We start from the raw sequence: 17,591 nt of genomic DNA, 5'->3' as shown, positions 1-17,591 counted from the left end.
ATAGATCGGTGAGGTTTTGGTGAGCCAACTTGCCACTAAAGCAGTGGTCCCCAACCTTGGGCCTCCAGATGTTCTTGGACTTCAACTCCCAGAAATCCTGGCCAGCAGAAGTGGTGGTGAAGGCTTCTGGGAGTTGTAGTCCAAGAACATCTGGAGGCCCAAGGTTGAGGACCACTGCACTAAAGTATGAACAGCAGAATCAATGGGAGGTACAGAAAAATTGATTCACCAAATCCCCATTGATTCAATGGGCCTACCCTGGTGCAACTTACTATGCTAAATAATGGGATTTCAACCAGAATATGCAAACCTACTGAATTTCTTATATATTACTATACAATAGGGTTCTTGCTTCTTTAAAGAGGTATACACACAGATATACCTACAGAGATATTATAAATCTTAAAATTTAAAAGGAGGCAGAGCTAATGTACTATGGCCACCACCTGCTGCCCTCCAGATGTTTTGGATTTGAACTATGCTGTAGTTGTATTAATGTCTGTACACTATGTTGTACTATGGTTTGTGACACGTGGGACTTCTAGTCCACAACATCTGAAGGCTGAAATCCAGTAATAAATCACAGCTAGAACGTATGGAGGAGCTGGCTCACCAAATCTCTGATTCATTGGGCCTACTCTAGTTGTGACTTGATACTGGATTTCATCTACAAAGAGTCCTTAACACAGTTAAGGGGGGAGAGAAGGAAAAAGACCCAAATATTTGCACTCAAAATTATGAGGGCTTAGTTCCTTGGCCTATTTTCAGCCCAGTTCATAGGAATAATAACAGAGAGCCACTAAAAATCCAACTAGTGCATGTGCAAAGTACGTTACCGATCATCGCAAGGCAATGATTTTTTAACAGCTGATCGGCGGTTCCAAAATGGCCGCCGGGTAAAAAAAAAGGCCGCCCGCTGTTTTCTGGGACAGATTCCTCGCTTACTGGGCAGCGAAATGGCCGCCGTGTGGAGGATTTTCGCTTAAAGGTCAGTCTGAAGCCCATAGGAACACACTGAAGGGGTTTCAATGCATTCCTATGGGCTTTTTAATATCGCATAGCGACGAAATCGCTTTGCAGCGATTTTTACTGCACCGATTATCATCGCTATGCGAGGCACCACTGTACAAAATAGTTCTTGCTCACAGTCTAATAGAAAAGATACAAAGAGAGACATAGGTAAAGGTAAAGGTTCCCCTTGACAATTTTGTCCAGTCGTGTTCGACTCTAGGGGGCGGTGCTCATCCCCGTTTCCAAGCCATAGAGCCAGCGTTTTTGTCAGAAGACAATCTTCCGTGGTCACATGACCAGTGTGACTTAGACACAGAACGCTGTTACCTTCCCACCGAAGTGGTCCCTATTTATCTACTTGCATTTGCATGCTTTCGAACCGCTAGGTTGGCGGGAGCTGGGATAAGCGACGGGAGCTCACTCCGCCGTGTGGATTCGATCTTACGACTGCTTGGTCTTCTGACCCTGCAGCACAGGCTTCTGCGATTTAGCCCGCAGCGCCACCACGTCCCATGCGCCACCACGTCCCATAAAGAGAGACATAAGCTTTATTCAAATATTCAATAAAAGGGTCAATCCTAACTTGTGAGCAACTTAACTTATTTAACACGTACCTTTTTTCCTTTATTTGGCATTGCCTTCTAAGGAATGAAGAGTTTTCAAGAAGTATATATGTGCCTGAAAGGAGTGGAAAAGCTCACAAAAAATGGACAGGATGTATAATTGCTTTTACTTAAAACTCATGCCGTCACTGGAAAATAGGGTGAACCATACTGTACTAGAAGCAAACCAGATTGCCTCATCTGCTCACTCCCTCACAGTAGAAGTCAATTTGTCAGAAGCTACTTAAAACAAGTAACTGAGCAGTGTGGAATTCATATTGCATCACTGAGGCAATGGAGGCATCATTTGCATAGGGATGAGACTCTTTTACACAGCATATCTGTCTGCCATATTTTGCTCCGAGACTGAGCCCTCCTTTACTCCTACACTATATGGCAAAAAAAAAAAAAAAAGATATTTGATGCATTATGGTAAAAGGGCTTGTCATGTTCCCACCTGTACCTTGTTTCACCAAGCACAGGGCACAAGCTATGTGTCTTTCAGCTGCTACCAGTTGATTACATCAGCATTATGTATTATTAATAATAGAGGTCCAGGAAATGTGTCATTTTAAATAGAACCAAATAGAAGTTTTTTATTAATACAGGTGATTAAGGTACAATCAATGTCTTTAACTCTTAACCAAACATCCCACTTCATCCACCCTCAACTGCCAACCCTCTCTCTCTCTACTCCAAAACCTCCCTTCTCAGAGTCTCAAACTCAAATCTCATCTCCCCCTCCTCCTGCAGAGAATCTTATATCTCATGACTCCACCTGTCCAGAACTCTCATTGGTCCATGCAGATAGCATATGAATATTCATGACCAGGGCGGATGCCACAGGACTTTCTGTTATGAATACACCATCCATGACAATTTGCCTTTTCAGATTATAAGCTCTTACATTTTTAGAATGTCAATACTTAATTCCTTCTTTATTCTTTCTTCATTTATTATTTGTTTTATTATTGTATGTGTTATGGATTGTTTGTAAATTTTTGTGTTTTTATTATATATGTGTTTTTATTGTATATACCTTTATTGGAAGCCGCCCAGAGTGGTTGACCAGACCAGATGGGCGGGAGATAGATAGATAGATAGATAGATAGATAGATAGATAGATAGATAGATAGATAGATAGATAGATAGATAGATAGATAGATAGATAGATAAACAAACAAACAAACAAACAAACAAACAAATTTACAACATTCTGTTTGATATTTTATTGTACTTTTGCCTCCGTATTTTGGATTGAAATCTCATGTATCTGCCTGCAACTTAAGTTTAGTTTTCATATATTTTTAAGCATTTGTGCCCACAATTCTTACATAGCTATAAGACTTTTGTATGTTTACAACAACTTAGAAGTATTTTGTTTTTATGTAGATAAATAAAGCTCAGAGAGCTAGACAAGCTGATGTTACCTGGGATTACTCCAACAATGAAAAGATTTATACCTTGCTGTTACATACAGCACTGATGTTACCTGTCTGTCATGGGTTTGGAGGGAAAGTTCCATCCTATGGGGAGTGGAAGGCGGGACATCAGGAGGAGGGGCTGTACTGTATAAATATGTGGAGCGTGTGTGGTGAAAGCACACACACACTAGAGAAGCTAAGCAGACGAAGCAGCAGCTGGGAAGAAGGAGCTGGTGCGGGAGTCTGTGTGTCAGACAGGGTACTACTGTGTGTCAGAGTACCAACCTGATAGGTTCAGGTGTCTGTTGGTTAGCCAGAACTGATAGGTTCAGGGTCTGTGCTTTAGGTTAAGGTTCTGTGTGAACCAAACTGTATGTATGTCTGAGTGAATCTAAGCCACGTTACTTTATTTTATTCACCTGATTGTTTTATTTACCCTGTTTGTATTTAAAATAAACCTTATTCTTTTATTGTTTAAAAATCCATCCCTGGTCTGTGTGACTTCTTAAAGGGAATGGTTGGTGGCAGCTTAGTGTAACTGTGTGACATATCCCGGTAGGTCTGGGTTTGTCACATTGATTGGTGTCCAGCGTGTGGGATACGACTGGTCCAGTTGTCCAGCGGTCCAGCAAAGCCTTGGCAAGTGTGCCCAGAGCAAGGGGGGTCTAGTCAGGGACAGTCTGAGGCGCGTAGGTAATCTTCTAGGTGTACCTCACGGGGAGGTGCGCTAGTAGAAGAACGTGCCAACTGGGGAGACTTAGATTAAGGTGCTCTGAGGCAGCCTAGTTTTGGCGGGAAAAGCTGAGGCAAAACTGCGTAGCAACAGTGAGCTAGCTTGCCAGCTGAGAGGCCCAGCAGAGGGGGGTAGGCTCTGACTCGATACTGTTGCAAATTTAGTGCTGAAGAACAGCAGCAATCTCTAGGGAGAGCTGGTTCTGAGGCAAGAGAAAAAAAAGTGGTCGTTTTATTTTGAGGCTTGACTTTTAAAGCAGCCTGTTCTGAGGGGGGATTATGCCCTTGACTCGAAGCAAAGTAGCAGACATGAGTGAAGTGAAAGACCCCCAGATTGACCAAGGTTCTGAGGAGGAATTTGGCTCAGTGCAAGGTGACAGCACAGGAGAGCAAGACCCAGAACTCAGAAAATTGCTCATAGTCCAACAGCATGAACTGAGGATGAGGCAATTTGAAGTGGAGGAAAGATTAGAGAGAGAAAGAAGGGAGGAAAGGGAAAGGCAAATTGAAATGGAGGAAAGGGAAAGAGAGAAACAGCGGCAATTTGAAATGGAGGAAAGGGAAAGAGAGAGACAGAGACAATTTGAATTGGCATTGGAGAGAGAGAAAATGGCGTTTGAATTAAAAAAACTGGAGCTGTTGAACCAGAACAATAATAATAATAGGGATTCTGAGGGAGGCCAACTGTCTAAAGCTGACCTGAAGAAATTCCCTGTGTACCACAAGGGAGATTGTCCTGAGGTGTTCTTTTCCTTGGTGGAAAGAGCGTTTGTGGACTTCTCAGTGAGGGAAACTGAGAAGATGACCATCATGCGGTCTTTAATCAGTGGTAGCCTGGCTGAGGTTTATGCCGAGATGCCTGAGGAACTGATGAAAGATTTTGCAGAGTTTAAGAAACTGGTGTTTGCAAGACATGGGATAAATGCAGAGCAGCTGAGACAAAGATTCAGGTCCCTAACCAAGAAGCCAGAACAGACTTTTACCCAAGTGGGGGCCCAATTGGTGAGGCTGCTTGAGAAATGGCTATCGCAGGAGGGAACAGAGACCTATGAACAGCTTAAAGATTTGATAGCACTGGAACAGTTCTATTCAGTCCTGCATGGGGAATTGAAATTCCAGGTGAGGGAAAGGAAACCAAAATCTGTGGCAGCAGCCGCAGAGATCGCGGATTTTATCTCCCAAATAAGAAAGCCCTTGGGTGAGGGGAAATCTGTAGGTAAACCCAAAGAAACCTACAGCAAGTACTCTCAGGGACCAGGGAAAAGCCAGCAAGGGGGAGGGGCCCATGGTGAAGGGAAGCCCTCAGACATGAAACTAAGACCTCAGATTTTGGAGGGAAAACCCAAACAAGAGGAGAGAGAATCAAAATACACCAGAAAATGTTATTTCTGTCAGGGAAAGGGTCATCTAATCTCAGATTGTGAGAAATTAAAGCAGCTAAAAGGAATGGTGCCTCAGGAGTCTAGTGGGACCAAGCCAAAAGCTGTGTTCTGTGTCCAGAAAGAGCAAGGCTCAGTGTCACTGAGGGAGCCTGTTGCCATGGCTACTCAGTCTGGAACAGCTAACTATGCTGATCAGGCTGAGGAAAATGGTCCTCTTGTGGAGGTAAAGCGCTGCTTGCTGGTGAAAACAGATTCTCAGTTGTTTGAGACAGCCGGGGTGGACGTAGGAATACTTGACCGTCAGTATAGGGGGCTGCGGGACACTTGTTCCCAGGTAACCCTGTGCCATCCAGATATTATTCCTCGGGAGTTTATAATCCCAAATGAGAGCATGAAGGTGGCAGGTATTGAGGGGCAGGTAATCTCTCTGCCAGTAGCAGAGGTACCTGTCCACTTTCAAGGCTGGAGGGGAGATTGGCGGCTAGCGATTTCGTCGACTCTGCCAGCAGCCGTGCTCGTGGGAAATGACCTGGCTGAACATGTGAAACGGGTGCTAGTGATTACACGCTCACAAGCCACCACAGGGACAGTTCAGGGGGGTGATGATGAGCCAGAGACGGAGGCAGAGGGGAGTTCAGAAGCTGTGGTGGAAACCTTAACCACAGACAGCAGATTTGGACAGGAGCAGAAGGCAGACGCCACTCTCCAAAAGTGTTTTGAACAGGTGACTGACGCGCAACTAACACCTGAAACCCCAGTGAGATTTCTGGAGAAAAAGGGGATTTTATATAGAGAAACCCTGAGGAATATCTCAAAAGGGGGAGATGGGATCAGAAGTCAGCTGGTGGTACCTGAAAAGTATCGCCCCATGATCTTACAAAGGGGGCACTCTGACATGTTTGCTGCGCACTTAGGAGTGAACAAAACACAGCAGAGAATCACACAGAATTTCTACTGGCCTGACATAGGGAAGCAGATCAGGGAGTTCTGTAAACAATGTGATGTGTGTCAAAGGCAGGGGAATAACCGCGACAGGACCAAAGCAAAGTTGTGCCCTTTGCCTGTGATTGACACTCCGTTCAAATGCATAGGGGTGGATATTGTGGGACCTTTGCCCAAGGCCACAAAGAGGGGGAACAGGTTCATCCTAACAATTGTGGACCATGCCACAAGGTATCCTGAAGCCATACCCTTGTCTAACATTGAAACTAACACAGTGGCCGATGCTTTGGTGGGGTATATGTCCAGGATGGGATTTGCCTCAGAGATAATCACAGATTTGGGCGCATCATTCACATCAAAGCTCATGAAACGCTTATGGCAAATCTGTGGAATTAAGCACAAGGAAACCACTGCCTATCATCCGGAAAGTAATGGGTTAACTGAGAAGTTCAATGGGACTCTAATGCGCATGATTAGGGCTTACTTGGCAGAGAATCCAAACAATTGGGACCAGAAGCTGCAATCCCTTTTGTTTGCTTATCGATCAGTGCCACAAGCCAGTACCGGGTTCAGTCCATTTGAACTTTTATTTGGGAGAAGGGTGAAAGGGCCCCTTGATTTGATCAAACAAAATTGGGAGCAGATCACCCAGGATGACCCACAAGACGTTGTGACTTACATAGACACCTTGATGAATGACCTAAGGAGAAATCTAGAGCTGGCAGCAGAAAACCTGCAAGCGCAGAAGGTCAGACAGAAAACATGGTATGACCACAAAGCTAGAGAGAGGCACTTTGACCCAGGGGAGGAAGTGCTTTGGCTTAGGCCCTGCAGGGAGAATAAACTGCAGCTCAAATGGGCAGGACCATATAGGGTCATTTCCAAGATGTCAGACCTGAACTACCTAATAGAGCAGGAGGAGAACCAAGCAAGGAGGGTGGTTCATGTGAATGCCCTAAAACCCTACTACAGAGGGGAACAGAGGGTTTTATTCGCGATAAAAGCAGCTGAGAGTGAGGAAGCTGAATTACCCTTCTGGGAGGGTAGAGGGGAAGTAAAATACAACCCAGAGGAGGTAAAGATCAGTCCTGCACTCACCCAAGACCAGCAGCAAGAACTAAAAATGCTGCTTAGTAAATATCAACAGGTGTTTTCCAACAAGCCGGGGATAGTGAAGGGAGTGATGCATCGGATCCACACAGGGGATGCACCCCCGCAGGCAGTATCCCCATACCGAGTAACGGGACCCTATAGGGACAAGGTGCGGAAGGAGCTGGACGAGATGCTGAGGGAGAACATAATCGTCCCCTCTTCTAGTCCTTGGTCCTCTCCGATAGTCCTGGTGGACAAGCCTGATGGGAGCATTAGGTTTTGTGTCGATTACAGGAAATTAAACCGTGTAACCACTCCTGATGCCTACCCAATGCCCAGGCTAGACAACCTAATTGAAACCATAGGGGGTTGTCGGTTCATCTCATCATTGGACCTGGTAAAGGGATATTGGCAATTAAGAATTGATCCCAGGGATCAAGAAAAGACTGCCTTTTGCAGCCCTTTTGGTCTCTATGAGTTTCGAGTCCTGAGCTTTGGTCTCAGAAATGCACCAGCCACATTCCAAAGGCTGATGGACCAGACCTTAGCAGGGCTCAGTGACTTTACAGTGGCCTACATTGACGACATAGGGATCTTCAGTAATACCTGGGAAGATCACCTGATACACCTGGAGTTAGTGCTGCAGAGGTTAAGTGCAGCAGGGCTAACAGTAAAGGCCAGCAAGTGTCAGCTGGGTAGCCCAGAAATAAAATACTTGGGTCACATGGTAGGGGGAGGAATGATAAAACCCCTGGAGGCCAAAATAGAAGCTGTTCGTGATTGGCCCAGACCCAACACCAAGAAAAAAGTCAAATCATTTCTTGGGTTGGTGGGCTACTACAGAAAGTTCATCCCGAGGTTTAGCGAGATTGCGGCTCCGCTGACCGATCTGACGAGGAAGACGGCTGATGACCGCATCCCGTGGACCAGCGACTGTGAGGCGGCGTTCCAGAGGTTGAAGGAGGCGTTAATCAACTATCCTGTGCTGCGTGCTCCAGACTTCGACCGGGGGTTCATCATCTACACCGACGCGTCTAACAGCGGGGTAGGAGCAGTTCTGTGCCAGGAGGATGAGAATGGTGACCAGCATCCAGTGTCCTACCTGAGTAGGAAACTTCAAAAAGGTGAGAAGCATTTGGCAACCGTGGAGAAGGAGTGTTTGGCCATAGTCTACGCGATCCGGAAGGCCAAGCCTTACATCTGGGGAAGACATTTTATTCTGTGTACTGACCATTCACCATTGCAATGGTTAAAGACAATGAAAACCCACAATAGCAAACTTATGAGGTGGGCTTTAAACCTACAGGACTATGACTTTGAAGTGAAGGTGGTCAGAGGGTCAGTGAACTGTGTTGCTGACGCCTTATCAAGAAGACCTGAAGAATGAAGACGGCGAAAGAACATGGACTATATGTATATAATGATGACAAAAGTTAAATGTACCTGGTTTTGAATTTGGTTTGTAAAAATAAAGGTAAAATTGATGTAATGTATATGGTAAATGTTTAAATGCCTAATTGAAATGTTTAACTTAGAATGTAAGTATGAGTAAGTATAATATGGTATGTATAACTGTTGTTGTGTATTTTATACAGGTTGTTTTTTGGTGAAAAGCACCTTAGCTTTCCCCCTACAAAACAACTTTTAAAGAGGGGAGGTGTTACATACAGCACTGATGTTACCTGTCTGTCATGGGTTTGGAGGGAAAGTTCCATCCTATGGGGAGTGGAAGGCGGGACATCAGGAGGAGGGGCTGTACTGTATAAATATGTGGAGCGTGTGTGGTGAAAGCACACACACACTAGAGAAGCTAAGCAGACGAAGCAGCAGCTGGGAAGAAGGAGCTGGTGCGGGAGTCTGTGTGTCAGACAGGGTACTACTGTGTGTCAGAGTACCAACCTGATAGGTTCAGGTGTCTGTTGGTTAGCCAGAACTGATAGGTTCAGGGTCTGTGCTTTAGGTTAAGGTTCTGTGTGAACCAAACTGTATGTATGTCTGAGTGAATCTAAGCCACGTTACTTTATTTTATTCACCTGATTGTTTTATTTACCCTGTTTGTATTTAAAATAAACCTTATTCTTTTATTGTTTAAAAATCCATCCCTGGTCTGTGTGACTTCTTAAAGGGAATGGTTGGTGGCAGCTTAGTGTAACTGTGTGACATATCCCGGTAGGTCTGATATTACAGTACTACTTGATATTACAGTACTCTGCTAATTTTGATACGATTGGCAATAATTGTCTGATTTCATTCTGGAGTTAATTCTTTTGGGAGATAATGCCAGCTGTGACAAACACAGGCTTCTGATTTTCCCCTAGAACAGCGGTTCCCAACCTTGGGTCCTCAGATTTTCTCATACTGCAACTCCCAGAAACATTCCCCTCTAGGTGTGCTAGCTATTGCAGTTCAAGGACATCTGGAGAACCAAGGTTGGAAAACACTGCCTTAGAAGTCTATGAAGTTCTATAGGACTCTTACAGAGAGGTTCAGGTGTCATCTTATCTGACCTGGCATGAACATCAGATAGCTCACAGAGAAACAAGGTCTACAGCAATCTCTCCCTGGACCTCTGTTCCACCCACAACGTTTCTGTTCATTAATTCTTCCAAATGATGCAGAGGCAGCTGAGTAATCATTGTCCAGCAGACCTGGGATTTCTGTTTGACCAGGATTTATATCTCCTTCCTGATCAACACTCTTTTTAGAAACAGTGATCTACAACTAAAGTTATAACCTGAAGGTCTGGAATGCTCTAATCACAGTGGGGACATGGGGAATGGCCTCAGTTTGCCCGCCACAAGGGGATGTCAGTCACAACTTTATGTGATGAATGCAATAGTGTGAAAAGGAATTTGTAAAATATGTGTTGGAGGTCTGTCTGACTTCCAAGCAGGGATGTTGGCAAGTCTTTGAATTTGAGTCAAAGTCTGAGTCAGAGTCTTTTATACCAAGTCCCAAGTCTGAGCCTTTAGTATCAAATCCTGATTCCCAAGTCCCTATTATAAACAAGCATTCCCCCCCCAAAGAAAAAAGGGAGCTCTGGGGGGGAGGTTCAAAGCTGCAAGTTGAGTCCGAGTCATTACAAAAACAAAAACAAACCTCGAGTTGAGTCTGAGATGAGTCACTGGCACAACTTATGCCTGACTTGACAGTGAGTCCTGCGACTTGCGTCCCCATCCCTGCTTCCAGGTGGGGTACTGCTTACATGGGCACACAACTTCCCACCGTGATTCAGAGCTCTCCATGCTTTCAGGCTGGAACACTAGAACAGAGGTTAGGCATGGCAAGAGACCCTTTTAAACATTACTACAGCTTAGTCTGTTCTAATTTTCGCTGAGTCAGTCTTTTGTAACATCCTCATTTCCCATCTCATGGCTTGGTCCAAAATGAAGACATATCAATAAGACAAGAAAAAAAAGAAGATAAGAAAGGATCAGCACCATGTTCTCTTCCTTTGCTCATTGAACCCTAACCCTAAAAATGCTTAAGATGACACTTATAAATCTTTGTACACATACTTAAGCAGATGTAAGATGCACAGAGTTCGACAGGAAACAATTCTAGGTGACTGCAGGCAGGACTGCTGTCTTAAGAAGTATTTTTGCATATAAACATACAGAGAAACTACAAAATGTTTTGTTAACTTTCCAAACCCCATGTGGATTCTGACATTTCAAGACAATGAGTGCCACGTGTCAGCAGGAAAGCAGGTACAGCGTATCCATTTTGTGGCAAAATGTTTATCCTTGTTCTGAGCAGTTAAACTCTTCAGAATTCCCACTCATGGCTTTTGCTAAAAGACAATAGGCCAGCAAGCCGCTGCTAAGATTTTAACTGAAGGATTTCAATGAGAAGGAGTAGAAATTTTGTACAGGGCAGAATTCCGGCATGGTGTGTGGGAAAGGCCCTGCATGGAAAACATTACAGTGGGGTCTTGACTTAAGAACGGCTTGAGTTAAGAACATTTTGACTTAAGAACCGCTCTCATAGGAAAATATTGACTTGACTTACATACTTAGATTTGAGTTAAGAACTAAAAAAACCCACGTGGGAGGCAGTGAAAGTGCAAAATGTGAACTTTCAGTTAACTGTTGGCCAGTGAAAAGAGTGCCTGTCTGCTTTCTCACTCCTCCCAGCGTTTAGAGAGTGGATTGGGAGACAGTCTTCAGACTGCCTGGTACCGTACTGCCTGGACTGTATTTTCCCTGCCTTCCCTGAACCTTTCTTGACCCAAGAAAAAAAGAAACAAAATATCCCCCTCTAGTGGTCGAAGGCCGAATAGCAGCTTCCCATTAGTTTCTATGGACGGAAAAGAGCAGATACGGATCAAATGGTTTTCAATGCATTCCTATGGGAAATGCAGATTTGACTTGAGAACATTTTGACTTGAGAACCGCCTTCCAATACGGATTAAGTTCTCAAGTCAAGACCCCACTGTACGGCCAAGGGTGAGTTAAGGGAGGGACATGTTTTTGCCTGCCTGAAAGATATCTGATAGGAGACCAAGTGCACATCTCTCAAAATAAACAGATCGGTCTCTAGAACAAAGCCCAGGGATAGGCTCCTATAAGCAGTCACTAAGAGAAAATTTACTACTGCATGTTGTGAATGTGGAACAAAAATGATTAGCCAAAGAAATGTGAATTTATATGAGAAGTGTTTCCGCACTCAGGGCAAGTTGGCTTTTCCCATGTCCACAGAAACATGCTTTTAGAAAGTCTCCAAAGCCTAGAGCTTGAAAAATATACTTTCTTGGACTACCATTCCTGACATGGCCTACTGCCATACACAGCTTAGATCTTTTCCCAGAACCAGCCCATAGTTAATCCAGATCATGATCAGAAATGAGGATAAGCACAGCTCCTACGATTTAAGCATATACATGCCAGATGTTTACAGAAAAGTTCACACACACACACACACAAACCAGCAATTAATCCTACATGAATTTTTCTGTGTTCATACAATTTAAGATGGCGTTCCATTGTGAGAGCTCAAGGGATACCAAAGGAAGTGGCAAGAAGCACACAGGAGTCATAAATGCCAAAACAGTCTCAAATAGAAACATTCAAAGACCTTCTGACCTCAATAAACCACAATGGGGGCCAGGTCTAATGTTACAATGGAGGTAAGGCTCCCACGTTTTGTCAGCTCCTCCCACATTAACTACTGTGTCACACCAACTGAGCAGGATGAGAAATTACCACACAAGTACCCAACCATGACAATCCTAGAGTCTAACTGTTTATTCTGGAGCATCTCTCAGTTGTAACTACCTCACTGAAGACAGGTATATGCATCTTACATTTTGTGTGAGTTAGTGTCACATTAAACAGACGTAAGAATTGAAATTTGTTGAATGCAAAAGCCCTACACAACCCAGGCTTAGTCATGGGATTAGGAATACTTGTTGTTCATATATCTGGGTGGCTCATGTTGACTCTCAAGCAAAACTCCATTCATCTGAGGGCAGCACACTGAGTGGTACAGAATAATCCAATTCAATGCAACTCTACCCTAATAGTTGATTTGTGCAAATGCTCGTGTTACTTTTTAAAATGCCGCGTTTTTAAAAGTGGTATCCATCTGAAGCTGTAGCACCATCCACACGCCTCCCTTCCTTCAAGAACAATAGTCCCCATTTGCTGCCTACCATTTGGTCTACACTTTGTCTAAAAGGGTGGGATAGAAATAAATAAATAAATAAATAAATAAATAAATAAATAAATAAATAAATAAATAAATAAATAAATAAATAAATAAATAAATAAATAAATAAATAAATAAATAAATACCTATCCTTAAGCAGAATGAGCGGAAGTAGCAAAAGACAACAGCGACATCTTCTGCAGCTGTTCATCTTGAACCCCTGTCATTCCTCTCCCTTTCAGGACACAGCTCTGTGTTCCACAGAACCATTCATTTGCCCGCTAAACTAAAGTGCTGCTCTGAAGTGTGAAGGATCCTGTCTCATTACCAGTGGTGAAGCAAAATTAGCTACTTCTGTAAAAGTAAGGTGTGAAGCAGAAAGTCAGGATCTCAGCTGGCATCCACACCTTTTTGGATCACACGTAGGCAACTCCAAATACGCAGAATGTAGCACTGCAATTCCATTATTGCTCAGAAACAAAGCAGTAGCCAACCAACACTTCAAAAATGTAGATATAAAATTTAACAGGAATTATATCAGTCCTTGGAACTTTCTGTTGCACTTCAAATATTGTTCCACAGGTGGAGCTGCTGCAAAATTAATAGACCCCTAACAGCCGGGGAGTGGTGGCGGCACAGATATGTACATTTGTGCATCAAGTTTTATATATAACACTAAAAGCAGGACCTTTATTATGTCCAAGGGATTCAAGATATGTTGCATCTTTAAGGCAATTAATCACCCTGCTCCTCTAAGCTAAGTGCTAGCTCCCATCACAGAGGGTAACACAGTTAATTTACTAGCAATGCTCAGCTCAGCTCTCTCTCCTCCTCCCTCCTTTTGTAACTTAATCTATGAGAAGTTAAGAGACAGATAGTAGTAAGCTATTTTGTGACAATGAATAGAAGCCAACTTGGACAATGAGAACATAGCAAACTAGTATCATCCTCAGTAAAATACCAACAACATTCTTTCAAGAGGTCAGAACAGACAACAGTGTAGGAGGAATAAGCTATAAAGCGACTTTAAGGATTCTGTCCTCAGTACACTTACACAGAACTGAGCAGTAAACAATGCTTTAAACTTAAGTTTGAATGAATTTCAATTTGGCTTCATACTGTAAAATCCGAACATAGTGTTGCCTAGTTCTCAGATTCATGTTTACGGTCTATGAGGAAAGCAGGTGGGAGGGAGGAGTGTGGCCAAGACGAGGACACCTTTGGCTTTAGACATAGCCAGTAAGATTATTTCCAGCTTTAGCTAGTTGAGAGCGCAAAAGTACCTTTCTTCTTCCCGAACCCGCATCTTTTTATGTGTAAACTCTCCTCAAGCCCATTATTTTGCTTTCCTTGTCTTTTTCCTAAAGAAAGTCTTCACTCATAGCAGAAATGTACTCAGGGGCAAGGTCACTCCTCAAGAGAAAGCTTCCCTTGGAATCATAGTCAGAAGCAGCCATTGTGTAACACAGCTACTTCTGCTATAGTTTTCCCTCTCCTTTTCTTCCAATCACTCACCACCCATGTTGGAGGACTTTTGGCAATTTGGAGGGGGGGGGGGAAGAAACACAGCCATGAGCAAAATCTAAAATCAAGGTATGATCAAATCTTCTCTGAATCGCTAAAACATTTTAAAAAGCAAATTTTACATCTTCCGGGGCCTGACTATCCTGGCTAGGGACTCTACAAACCATCATCCCCCAAAATAACTTATTTTGAGGTCTGGATGGACATTATCTCTTTATACAGAAGACAGATATAGAAAGGTAGATGGTAGACATTCTGCAGCTACCTGGCCACTTCTTCCTTAATGAATTCATATGGTAAGGAAAAAATACGGGGTTGTTGAAAAAAGAGGAAAACAAAAGAGTTAAAAACGGAAGATAAGGAACTCTAGACCACTGCTTTAAAAAAAGGCAAGGAAAACTTGCATGACAGAAGCTACATCTTGAAAAATCCCTATAATGACCATCACTCTCACCATTCATTGCTTACATTTGTATCTCATCTTTCCTTCACTGACTCTCCTCCTACTTTCTTTATTATCCTAAGAAACCTGTGAATTAGTTCAAACTGAGAGGGAGACTGACGTTTCCAAAGCGATCCAGTAAATTTTGTGGTTCAGAAAGGACTAGAAACCTGGATATTCCAAGTCCCAAGCAGTAGTTGCCACAACATCTCCATTCCACAGAGAATCGGCGTCTACTCATGTTTAAATTATCCATACAAAGAAGAGTCCCAGCTTTCATAGTTTCTTGCTCCAGCGGAGCGTTTTCATATGGGCGGGGTAACCTCTTTTCTGGAGACATAAGGGGAAAAAAAAGCAGGTAATGCCTCAATGAGACTGCAGTTTAAGACCCTAATCACTAGATTGGACTGGCTCTTAACTAACTGGAGGCATAATCAGAGAAGGATTTTAAAACAAATAAACAAACAAGAAGCTTTAGAAGATCAGAATTTAGGTAAAAGAGATGGTGTGAGGTCTATCACATATCAATTTTAATACGATTAACACTGACCTTATACATTTTCACTATAATAATATCTTCTTCTTTAAGTCCAGAACAGTTTTTTTTTAGGGTTTCCAGTAATCTTCCCACTCAGGCACTGATTCAAACTGCAACTATACAAAACAGTCCCAGACCATCCACATATTTTTGTTTCAGAAAGTTTTAGTAATTTACCATAAAGGATGGTTAGCTTTGCTACTTAACCTCTACACCCATCTTTCAGGTTAAAGTGCAGAAACTGTACGTGCAAAGTAGCAAACATCCCTAGGAAACAGGCTCAGTGAAGTATGTTCTAGTGCTTCAGATCACTGGTGTCAAATCCCCAGACAAAATAATCATCGTGTCCTTTGAAAAAAATTCATTTAAAAAACCCCAGGTATTTCAGACAGCTAGCACAGTGATGCTGCATGCCTGTGTTTCCTTACAGAACACTCTGATCCCCTACACTGGCATAGCAAGAGTTCAAATCCCAGATGGGGAATTAATGTGGTGGATTGGGTTTCCGACTCGTCCTGAAGTTTCTCTTCCATTTAGCTAGAGGGGAGGGCGGCCAGACTATTCGGTTTGCCTGTGATACCAGCACACATAATTAAGTAAGGCACACTCTGAAAAAGGAGACAGTTAACTTGGAGAAGCTATAAAAGAACCCAGGTTATCCTGCCCTACCCTCCACACTTTTGTAACTGTGCTACTTTCTCAGCAGTCCAAAAATGGCATTACTTCTAAAAGTTTACGAAAGGATTTGTCCCCATTTACAGATTATGCCCTAAAATTATTGCAGCCTTCAGATAACTCATTTAAAACCAAAATCACTGCCATCCTTCCATCTCTCTGTCTCTGGAAAATGATGTCACGGTTTAATATAGTACTCTAATGTGTAAAAATTATTTGAATAAACATCATGGAATGCATGTATATTTTAATCCAAGTCTTACGTGATTTGCATAAGTCTTAAAATAGCAACATCAATCTCTCAATTAAGAAAAGACTTATAGACACACAGGATGCATGAACTGTTTTATTTCAATATCACATTATAAATTTCTTTATAAAGAATTAAAGGCTGCTCTACCCATTGTTATGGGAAATATGAGTGATTTGTACAAGTGTTTCCTACAATAAACACACTAACTTGTGGATATCAGACAGAGAAATACACCTCTCTAAACAAGTCTTAAACAAATGTTTCGGACACCTAGTTCACTCACAGTTCTCAGACATCATGTACCACTCATGTTTCCTTTAACAAACACATCATGTGTAGATCTCTTCTTCATCCTATTGATTTGCTATGTACTTGTGATTTCAAAGCACACTGTGGTTTAGACTGGGTAGGAGTAACATTCCCCCAGGTTTCAGTATACACAGGTAGAATGAATAATTAAGGAAGGAAGCATTATGTTCAGGTTAAGTGAGAAGCAATTCAAATATTAAGCAAGGCACATGGTATATTGAGGCCTCACAGGATTATGTTTCTTCAGAAATATAGGTGGGGAGAATTGTTGTTGTTATTTAGTCATTAAGTCGTGTCCGACTCTGTCCACATATTGCTGAAGCCTACCCTGTAGGACTCCGAGCATAACCTTGCTAGCATGTGAAATGAGTGCAATTGTACAGTACTTGGAGCATTCTTTGGCACTGCCCTTCTTTGGGATTGAGATGCAGACTGATCTTTTCCAGTCCTCTGGCCACTGCTGAGTTTTGGAAACGTGCTGACATATTGAGTGCAGCACCTTAGCAGCATCATGTTTTAAGATTTTAAATAGTTCAGCTGGAATGGCATCACCTGCACTGGCCTTGTTAGCCATGTTTTCTAAGGCACAGTTGACTTCACTCTGGTTCAAGGTCAGCAACCACACTATCTGGGTTGTCCGGGACATCCAGATCTTTCTAGTATAATTCCTCTGTGTATTCTTGCCACCTCTTTTAGATGTCTTCTGCTCTGTAAGGTCCCTACCATTCTTGTCCTTTATCATGTCCATCTTTGCATAAAAGGTTGCTTTAATATCTCTAATTTTCTTGAACAGATCTCTGGTTTTTCCCTTTCTATTAATTTCCTCTATTTCTTTGCAGTGTTAATTTAAGAAGGCTCTCTTGTCACTCCTTGCTATTCTTTGGAAGTCAGCATTCAATTTTCTGTATATTTCCCTACCTCTCTTGAATTTTGTTTCCCTTTTCTTCTCTGCTATTTGTAAGGCCTCGTTGGACTGCCACTTTGCTTTCTTGCATTTCCTTTTCTTTGGGATGGTT

The 17,591-nt window shown here is 42.8% G+C and overlaps 1 protein-coding gene across 20 annotated transcripts in view; it reads right to left on the bottom strand.

Moving 5' to 3' along the window:
• Positions 1-17,591, bottom strand: part of FGGY (FGGY carbohydrate kinase domain containing) — a 224,458-nt gene that overhangs the window by 55,387 nt on the left and 151,480 nt on the right. The gene's annotated exons all lie outside the window — the stretch shown is intronic.

This window comes from Pogona vitticeps, chromosome 4 (assembly GCF_051106095.1).
Source record: "Pogona vitticeps strain Pit_001003342236 chromosome 4, PviZW2.1, whole genome shotgun sequence".
NCBI lineage: Eukaryota > Metazoa > Chordata > Lepidosauria > Squamata > Agamidae > Pogona > Pogona vitticeps.
Note: the sequence above shows the minus strand (reverse complement) of the source record. Positions and strands in the feature narration are given on the sequence as shown.